Source organism: Anomaloglossus baeobatrachus, chromosome 5, assembly GCF_048569485.1.
Source record: "Anomaloglossus baeobatrachus isolate aAnoBae1 chromosome 5, aAnoBae1.hap1, whole genome shotgun sequence".
In the NCBI taxonomy this organism is placed as follows: Eukaryota; Metazoa; Chordata; class Amphibia; order Anura; family Aromobatidae; genus Anomaloglossus; species Anomaloglossus baeobatrachus.
In genome coordinates this window covers 374,685,548-374,696,197 of record NC_134357.1, presented here as the reverse complement: position 1 = coordinate 374,696,197, position 10,650 = coordinate 374,685,548, and the positions used below count along the sequence as shown (strand labels likewise).

Sequence of the window (10,650 nt, the reverse complement as noted above, 5' to 3'; positions counted from 1 at the left end):
TGACTCAAATAGTCCGATCCAAACAGCTTTATTGTCCTCGCTGCACATATAAATTCACCCGGAACACAGCCGGGTTATGCACCGTCCATATGGGTCCCCGTCACACAGGCACCCCTTGCCGTAGGAGACGGTCTTACGATGCCCCGTTCGGCTGTTCCAGGAGGGTCCACAAACTTATAATCGTTCCACGCAGGCCTGGAGCTTTTCCAGGCCTCCGGCTCTGCAGCTTACAGAGCAGACTCTATTACAAGTTCATAGAGGAAGTTTAACCACTTTCCCCACTCTCTGGCACCTGCCAGCAGACACCTCTAGCTGAGGTTCCTTCTCGGCCCCAGGGCCCTCTGCAGACCACTGGGTCTGTGTCTCCTCCAGGAGAGGTTCGGCCATACAGCCCTGGACTGGCTGCACTCACCTCAGTCTCGACTCAGACTTAATATCGGAGCCCTGTGCTCAGCCTCCACACAGGTTGCTCCATGCAGAGCTCTCGGCTCTGCTCTCACTCTCTCCCAGCACGCTGGAAGTCTAGAGCTAGTCTCTAACTAGACTGCCCTAGACACACTCCACCCAGGTTCTGAGACTGGATTGCTTTAACCCCTTGAGCTACAACCACAGGTGGAGGTCTGTGATTCTCAGCCCTGCACAGCACCTTGGGATTATATTATATTATATTAATAATTATTAAAGGGAACCTGACCCTTATGTGCGGCAAGAATCCTTTGTGGACTACAAGTCCCATAGCAACCTCTTCCGTTTAGATATCGCAGGTACCTTCTCCACTGTGACATATAGCGACCATTTACCACATTGGTGGTCGCTACCTCACAATATATATATATATACACACATACACACAAATATACACATAAGTCTTATCTACGAAATTTCTTACATCTCTTCATCAGGCATTGTATAACAAAGTATCTGAAAGAACACATATATACACAGAGCCGACGCATGGTATAATAAATGGAGACTTAAATAAACACTGAGCTTAGAGAGTGAATCCTTAAAGGGAATCTGTCACCAGGTTTTGGCTCCCCCATCGGAGAGCAGCCTAATGTAGAGACAGAGGCCCTAATTCCAGTAATGTGTCACTTACTGAGCTGTTTGATGTCATATTGATAAAATCAATGTTTCTGCTGCAGATCTAACATTTATTTGAACATGGAGCTCTATAAACCCCACCCACAACACTAATTGGTAGCTTTCTGCCCGTAAACAATGCACAAAGAAAGCTGCCAATCAGTGGTGTGGGAGGGGGTTATACAAATCTCATGAATATGCTGGACTATGTGGCAGCACACCAAGTAGTCCTCTAATGAATATGTCCTGCTGATTAAATAGTGATTTTTATCAAAACTACACTAAGCAGCCCAGTAAGTGAAATCACTGGAATCAGGATCTCTGTCTCTAGATTCCCTTTACTTAGCTTAGATTAGTGGTATGAAATTTTTATAGATCGCAATTTCCATGTAAGGTCAGAGACCAGGTGCCCTCAGTGTCTCTGGAGCAGATTGCTCAGATTTCTCTTCCAATGTGCTGTGCTCTATATGTCCTATAGGGGATCTTTATGTTGAAGACACAGGACTGAGACTGAAAGCAAGGATGACGTCTCATCACGACACAATTAAGGCCTTATTAGACAGGAGCATTTTTTAACAATCGCGATTGACGAGCGAATAGTTATTGCGCTGTTATCGTGCATGCAAGCTCATTATTACACAAGCAAATGTTTATTCGAAAGATCGCTGTCGTGGTTAATGGAAAGTCGCCAGTCGTTCATAAAAGCTTGTATTATGAGGTGGTAGAGACTTATTACATGGTGAAAGTAGCAATAATTTTTAAGCAAGTTGAATGATCTGGTTTTGCGAGAATTGAATGATATTACAATCGCTAACATCTACTACACAATGTAAATAACGCTCTGATTCAAGCAATATTGAGATTTTTTTTGCTCCGTCTAATAGGCTTTACAAATATTGTGGCCAAACATTTGTAGTCCAGGACACAACATAAACAAAATTGAAAGTGGTCATATTAAAAGTGATCTTCAAATCACAAAAACATTGAAAGGTCTGGGAATACAATTTCATTACAGTCTTTAATTCTGTCCACACAGGACTAAATCTGTCAGGAGGATTTATGACCCACTACAAAATCTGAGGACTCTGCTCCAGAGACAGTGAGGGCACCAGGCTTCTGATGTTACATGGATATTGGAACTCTAAGGGTATATGCCCATGATCCACACGCTGAAATTTGGACGCAGCATGACTTCTCTTGTTGAGACGCGAGTGCTCTCCGCAGGAAAACGCAGTGTCCGTGGTGCCCACGATCAGGGTTCTGGGCGCTGCAGACTTTCACTGTGTTTCCCCGCGTCTCTGCAAACAAACTGATATGCTGCAGCTCAGAAAGCCACGCCACAAGTCAGTTTACGCTGCCCAAAAAAGACGCACAGTGGGCAGGAGACTTGTATAAATCCCATCCACTGTGTTTGTACTGTACAATGCACGGTTTTGGACGCAGCAAAAACACGCTGCATAGAAAACGCTGCTACGTCTGATCGTGGCCATGTACCCTAAAACTTTCACACCACTAATCTAATTAAGGATTCCCTCTCTAAGCTCAGTTTGTTTGTTTATGGTTTTGTGTGTGGGTTTCTTCGTAAACTTTGCTATACCAAGCCTGATGAAGAGACTTTCAGAGTCTCGAAAGCTTGCTTTTTAGCATCTTTTATTTTATTTTTGTCAGCCATTAAAGGGTATCATAACCACAAGATTATTATTTTGTTTCTCCCACTGAGAACAATCGATCTTTTTTCAACTGGCTAACAGGGTAGCAAACTGTTTCTTTTTATAAAACTCTCGCACACATACATATGTAAATATAAAAACACATATACAGTTGAAACCAGGAGTTTATATCTAAAAAGACACATCTGCGTGTTTTTCTCACTATCTGACTTGAAATCCAAATAAACTTTTCCCGTTTTAGGTCAATTAGGAACCAAAACTATTTCTATTTGCCAAATGCCAGAGTTATGAAAAAGATAATTTTAAGACATTTTTATTACTTTCTGCAAAATCTAAACCTTACATACACTAAGAGTATTATGCCTTTAAACAATATGGGACAGCCCATATGATGATGTCATGTCTTTGGAAGCATGTGATAGGTTTATTGACAACATCTGAATGAATTAGATTAACACCGGTGGATGTATTTTAATACACACCTGAAACACGCTGCTTCTTTATGTAGCATCATGGGAAAGTCAAAAGAAATTAGCCAAGATCCTAGGAAGAGAATTGTGGACTTGCACAAGTCTGGTTCATCGTTGGGTGCAATTTCCAGATATCTGAAGGTGCCTTCATTTGTACAAACAATTATACGCAAGTACAAACAAGATGGTAATGTCCAGCTATCATACTGATCACGAAAGCAACAGGTTCTGTGTACCAAAGATTAAAGTGCTTTGGTCAGACATTTGCATATCAACCCAAGAACAAAAGCAAAAGACCCTGTGAAGATGCTGGTGGAAGCTGGTAAGATTGTGACATTATCTACTGTGAATACTGCATCAACATGAGGTGAATGGCTATTCTGTCAGGAAGAACCAGTTACTCCAAAAAAAAAGTATAAAAAAAAAAAAAAGCCAGACTAATGTTTGCAAATGCACATAAGAACAAATACCTTAATTTTTGTAGACATGTCCTATGGTTTGACAAAACTAAAACTGATCTGTTTGGCCATAATGACCATGTTACGTTAGCAAGAAAAAGGGAGAACCTTTGAAGCCTAAGAACACCATCTCAACTGTGAAACACGCGGTGGCAGCATCATGTTGTGGGGTTGTTTTGCTGCAGGAGGAACAGGTGCACTTCACAAAATAGATGGCATCGTGAGGAAAGAAGATTGTGTGGCAATACTTGGTGGAAATGGGTCTTCCAAATGGAGAATGACCCGAAGCATACTGCCAAACTGGTTACAATGAGGCTCAAGGATAACAAAGTCAGTGTTTTGAAGTGGCCATCACAAGGCCCTGATCTCAATCCTATTGAAAATTTATGGCTCAGTTACATCAGTTCTGTGAGCAGGAATGGGCCCAAATTCCTACCAACTATTGTGAGAAGCTTGTGGAAGGAGATTAAAAATGTTTCACCCAAGTCATACAGTGTGAGGGCAATGGTACCAAATACTAATGAAAATGGATGTAAACCTTTAACTTTGCAGACAGTAATACAAATGCCTTAAAAAATTCTCTTTATTATTCTGGCATTTGGCGAATATAAATAATTTTGGTTCCTAATTGACCTGAAACGGGAACGGATTTTCTGATTTCATGTCAGATAATGAGAAAAAAACATACATATGTGTCTTTATTGATAGTGTATGTAAACATCTGGTTTCAACTGTATATTACACACATACATATGTATACATAACACACACATAAGTATGTATGTATAACACACATATGCATGCACAAACATTTGTTTACAACGTACACACATACATACACGTGTATATATAACACATACATATATATATAACACATGCATGCACACATGTATATATCACACATACATAATATCTATGTATAAATGTACTCACACATACTCGTCTCAGAGGAGATCTCATTTATATGTATAAATACATGTATGGTCAGTATAAAGGACTGGCACGTGACTAAGGCTACTTTCACACATCAGGTTTTTTCCATCAGGCACAATCCGGAAAAAAACGGGTAAAATGGATCCGGTACCGCATCCGTTTTATCCCCATAGATTTGCATTGTTACCGGATTGTGCCTGATGGCTTTGCGTTGCATCCGTTTTTTTTCCGGATGCGGCAAAATTAATTAAAGCGGCAGCTGGAGGCAACATATCTTGTAACTTTTTTTGTCTGGCAAAAAACCCGCATCGCGCCGCATCCGGCCGCTGCGGCGCATTTTTCAATGCATGCCTATGGACGCCGGATGCAGCAAAAAACGCATCTGGCCGCCGCATGCAGTTTCTTCCACTGCGCATGCTCAGTAGCGTGCCGCAACCGGAAAAAAACGGACGAGCCGCATGTAAAAACTCATGCAAAGGATTCTGTGTTTTCGTCGCATCCGTTGCATAGGTTTCACAGCCAGATTGAGCCGCACTGCTCAACCCGGATGTGTGAAAGTAGCCTTACTTCTTCCAAAGACAATACTAAGGACCAGGGGGCACTCACTGCGAGTGGAAGAAAAGCGATTCCGACAGCTAAATAGGAAAGGGTTCTTTACAGTTAGAGCAGTCAGACTGTGGAATGCCCTACCACAAGAGGTAGTAATGGCTGATACTAGAACAGCTTTTATAAAAGGGCTGGATGATTTCCTCAGTACACACAACATTGTTGGTTATAAGTGATTTAGTGACCAAATGTAGAACTGGTGGAGGAAGGTTGAACTAGATGGACCTAGGTCTTTTTTCAACAAAAAGTAACTATGTAACTATATATACACATATCACACACACACATGTATTTGTGTTTTTATATTTACATATGTATATATAACTCACACATACATATGTACATATAATGCACACATACTTACCTACATGTTTATATACACAAACAAATGTATATATAACACACACGTGTATATATGGCACACATACATAGAAACCCACACATACTATATATACTGTACACATACACTAATATATTTACACACATACATATGTATATATAAGGCACATACATACGGAGAAATCCACACATACCATGCATATGTATGTATAATTCACACACATGTGTATATAAGGCACACATAGTTCTATATATGTAATGCACACATAGATATCTATAACACACACACACGTGTATATATAAGGCACACATACCGTACACATTGATATATAACTCACACAAATATGTATATACAAGACACACATACATATAAACGCACACATACCGTACACATGTATATATAAACACATGTATATGATGCACACATACAGTACGCATGTATATATAACACACAGACACACACACACACTTATATATGGTACACATACAGTACACATGTATATAAGGCACACATACAGTACACATGTATATATAACACACACATGTATATAAGGCACAACACACGTATAGATCTCGCACACATACAGTACACATGTATATATCTCACACACACACAGTACACATGTATATATCTCATACAGATACAGTACACAACACACACATACAGTACACATGTATATATCTCATACAGATACAGTACACATGTATATATAACTCACACACATACAGTACACATGTATATATAACTCACACACATACAGTACACATGTATATATAACTCACACACATACAGTACACATATATATAATATATATAACTCACACACATACAGTACACATGTATATATCTCGTACAGATACAGTACACATATATATAATATATATATCTCACACACATACAGTACACATGTATATATCTCGTACAGATACAGTACACATATATATAATATATATATCTCACACACATACAGTACACATGTATATATCTCGTACAGATACAGTACACATGTACATATAACTCACACACACTGCTGTCTTCCTAGAGCTGCGGTTGTATTCTCCATGCTGAGGTCGCTGCTTCCACCCCACACACTCCCCCTCCCGTCTTACGTGTCCACAAGTTCCATATAAACTATGCAGAATAACACTGCACCAGTGGCCCCCAGCATTAGACGCAATACACGGGATAAGTATGAACGCTCACCTATCTCCGTCTTTCACAACTTCTCGCTCTTCTCTCTGACGCAGCTCCTATAGACTGTGGCACCGATGCCGGAAACTGCCTGACCCACCTCTAACAAGACCCGCCCACAAATGCCAATCACTGACTGAGCTTCGACCCTTTCCCGCCCAACACTCGTGCTAAGCCACTTTCCCACCAATCAGCATCCAGCAGTCGCCTGGGGTCAGTCTGTCAGCGGAGATTACTCATCACCATCCCACCAATTATATCTCTCCTCTGACCATCCGCCTTTGTTATTAATTATGCATGATTATTCCTCATCTCCACAAGAAACCCCGCCCTTTCTAATTAATTATTCATAAGCCAGTGACTGTCACCGCCCACTTGTTGGTGTCTGGGACGTTCTCTGTGGTTTGGCTGTTACAGACACTTCGCCGCCCTCCCTCCTCACACCACGTACTGCACAATGGGGAAACACATGAGCCGCCCGGGGCGGAGAGCTATGGAGCGGAACAGCCTGCTGGAAATCAGAAGGATTCCTGGCAGCGTGACGTCAGAGCTAGGTCACGTCATATATGTAAACGAGGATGACGTAGGCTGTTTGTAAAGCCGGATTCCAATGTTCTGGTTGTGTGACGACAAATGTCTGCCCTAATAGGAATAATAATAACTGTTACCAGACATTCTGTGGGAGACAAGAACCCTGAAGCCTATATGTAAACAGGTTCAGCACCTCCTGGCATGTGGGGTGACATTGTGCAGCCAAAAAGGATGCCATGAAACCTGCTGTGCACTGTGTGAACTGACGCTAATATGCGGAGTCAGAAAACAATGTAAAAACCGCCGCTTCAATTCTGATCCATGAACGCATACAAAACAATTAAAAAACAAATCGGAGAAAACTGTTATTGTGTATTATGATGCCGACACCTGCAGATGAAAAGTGCCATAAACAATACAGTCCACTACGTGTGAACACGGCCTGAGTTACGTTATTTGGATTTTTCCATTGTGTTTTTTTACATACGGTTTTATTCTGTTTTTCATGTCATGTTTTGGGGTTTTTTAACTGTTTTTTGCTTTTTTTTTATACTTCCTGTTACTTTTTTGTTGATGAAACTTTATTGATAAAGCCACATGCAGATTACATGCATTTTGTTTTGCGATTCCGCTGCAGAATCGCTTTAAAAACATATCTGTTTTTTTTTTATCACTGCATTTTCCAAATCTAATTCAAGCCTTTGTGAAAAATTTGTAAATAAAATGCATATTTTTTTTATTATTATTATTATTATTATAACGTCATTTATTCCATGGCGCTTTACAAGTGAAAAGGATATACATAAATAACAAGTACAACAATCATGAACATTACAAAAACATACTGGTACAGGAGGAGAGAGGAACCTGTCCACGAGGGCTCACAAGTCTACAGGAAGAGAGAGGATCTGCCCACGAGGGCTCACAGTCTACAGGAGGAGAGAGGACCCTGCCCATGAGGGCTCACAGTCTACAGGAGGAGAGACGACCCTGCCCACAAGGGCTCACAGTCTACAGGAGGAGAGAGGATGATGCCCGCGAGGGCTCACAGTTTACAGGAGGAGAGAGGACCCTGCCCATGAGGGATCACAGTCTACAGGAGGAGAGAGGACCCTGCCCACAAGGGCTCACAGTCTACAGGAGGAGAGAGGACCCTGCCCATGAGGGCTCACAGTCTACAGGAGGAGAGAGGACCCTGCCCACGAGGGCTCACAGTCTACAGGAGGAGAAAGGACCCTGCCCATGAGGGTTCACAGTCTACAGGAGGAGAGAGGACCCTGACCATGAGGGCTCACAGTCTACAGGAGGAGAGAGGATCCTGCCCACGAGGCCTCACAGTCTACAGGAGGCGAGAGGACCCTGCCTGCGAGGGCTCACAGTCTACAGGAGGAGAGAGGATCCTGCCCACGAGGGCTCAAAGTCTACAGGAGGCGAGAGGACCCTGCCCGCGAGGGCTCACAGTCTACAGGAGGAGGACCCTGCCCGCGAGGGCTCACAGTCTACAGGAGGAGAGAGGACCCTGCCCGCGAGGGCTCACAGTCTACAGGAGGAGAGAGGACCCTGCCCGCGAGGGCTCACAGTCTACAGGAGAAAAGAGGACCCTGCCCGCGAGGGCTCACAGTCTACAGGAGAAAAGAGGACCCTGCCCACAAGGGTTCACAGTCTACAGGGAATGGGTGAGGATACAATAGGTGAGGACAGAGCTGGTTGTGTACTGGTCTTAGGATTATTGTAGGTTGTATTCTTGTTGGAAGAGGTGGGTCTTTAGGTTCCTTTTGAAGCTTTTCACGGTATGTGAGTCTGATATGCTGTGGTAGAGCGTTCCAGAATATGGGGGAAATGCGGTAGAAATCTTGTATTTACTGCAAGAATACGAAACCCCCCACTTCAGATACTCGCAGTGGGACACAGACATGGCAGGGTTTACTTGAGTGGATTAGCCTATGGGCCCACTACATTTGAGGTGGATCCAACTTCCTTACCCTTCTTTGATATTCTAATCACCAAAACAGAGAAGGCTACACTTAAGACCTCTTCTTACAGAAAATCCACATCCACAAACTTGCTCCTCAAGTGTGAGAGTAACCACCCAGGACCTCTTAACCCCTTCACCACCATGGACGGATATATCTGTCATGGAGCGTGTCCCGTTAAGCCCCGCCCCCTGCCGCGGGCAGGCGGCGTGGGTCGGCACACATATCAGCTGTTTTCAACAGGTGACATGTGTGCCTACATGTTACGAGTGGAATCGCATTCCACCCATAACATTAACCCCTTACATCTCGCTGCCAAAGTCTGGCAGGGAGATGTATATACGCGCGATGAAGATTTTCACTTACCGCCGCCCCCACCGGAAGTCACGTGAGTGATCACGTGACTTTCGGTGGTTGTCATCGTAGCACAGGGTGTGATGACGCCTGCAGCTATGACGTTTCACTTTCGTTTTCCCTCGGACCGGAGCAGAGGGAAACAGGAAGTGACTGTATCTGCTGTTAACAGCTGTATAGCTGTGATCAGCAGATAGAAAAGAGCGATCGGATTGCTGATCGCTATAGCCCCCTAGGGAAACTAGTAAAATAAAAAAAAGTTTTAAAAAATAAAAAAAAATAAAAGTTCAAATCACCCCCCTTTTCCCCCAACGAAAATTAAAGGGTTAAAAAATAAATAAATATACACATATTTGGTATCGCCGCGTTCAGAAATGGCCGATCTATCAAAATATAAAATCAATTAATCTGATTGGTAAACGGCGTAGTGACAAAAAAATTCCAAACGACAAAATTACGTTTTTTTGGTCACCGCAAGTTTTACACAAAATGCAATAACAGGCGATCAAAAAGTAGCATCTGCACAAAAATGGTACCATTAGAAACGTCAGCTCGAGATGCAAAAAATAAGCAATCACTGAGCCATAGATCCCAAAAAATGAGAACTCTACGGCTTTCGGAAAATGGCGCAAAACATACGCCACTTTTATTGGACAAGCTTGTGAAATTTTTTTAACCCCTTAGATACAAGTAAACCTATACATGTTTGGTGTCTACCAACTCGCACCGACCTCAGGCATCATACCCACACATCAGTTTTACCATATAGTGAACACCGTGAATAAAACATCTCAAAAACTATGGTGCCATCACATTTTTTTTGCAGTTTCTCCACACTTGGAATTTTTTTGCTGTTTTCCAGTACACCATATGGTAAAACTTATGGTTTCATTTAAAAGTACAACTTGTCCCGCAAAAAACAAGCCCTCATATGGCAAGATTGACGGAAAAATAAAAAAGCTACGGCTCTCGGAAGAAAGGGAGCAAAAAACAAAAACGCAAAAAGGGAAAGTGCCCCGGGGCTGAAGGGATTAAAAGAGGG

At 42.4% G+C, this 10,650-nt stretch overlaps 1 protein-coding gene across 2 annotated transcripts in view; it reads right to left on the bottom strand.

The window, feature by feature from the left end:
• STAT3 (signal transducer and activator of transcription 3) overlaps positions 1–6,866 on the bottom strand; it is a 149,734-nt gene extending 142,868 nt beyond the window's left edge. For both annotated transcript variants that reach the window (XM_075350005.1, XM_075350008.1), the window contains exon 1: positions 6,763–6,866. The gene's annotated coding sequence lies outside the window, so the exon portion shown is untranslated. The remainder of the gene's footprint in view (positions 1–6,762) is intronic.
• Between the last annotated feature and the right edge of the window lie 3,784 nt (positions 6,867–10,650).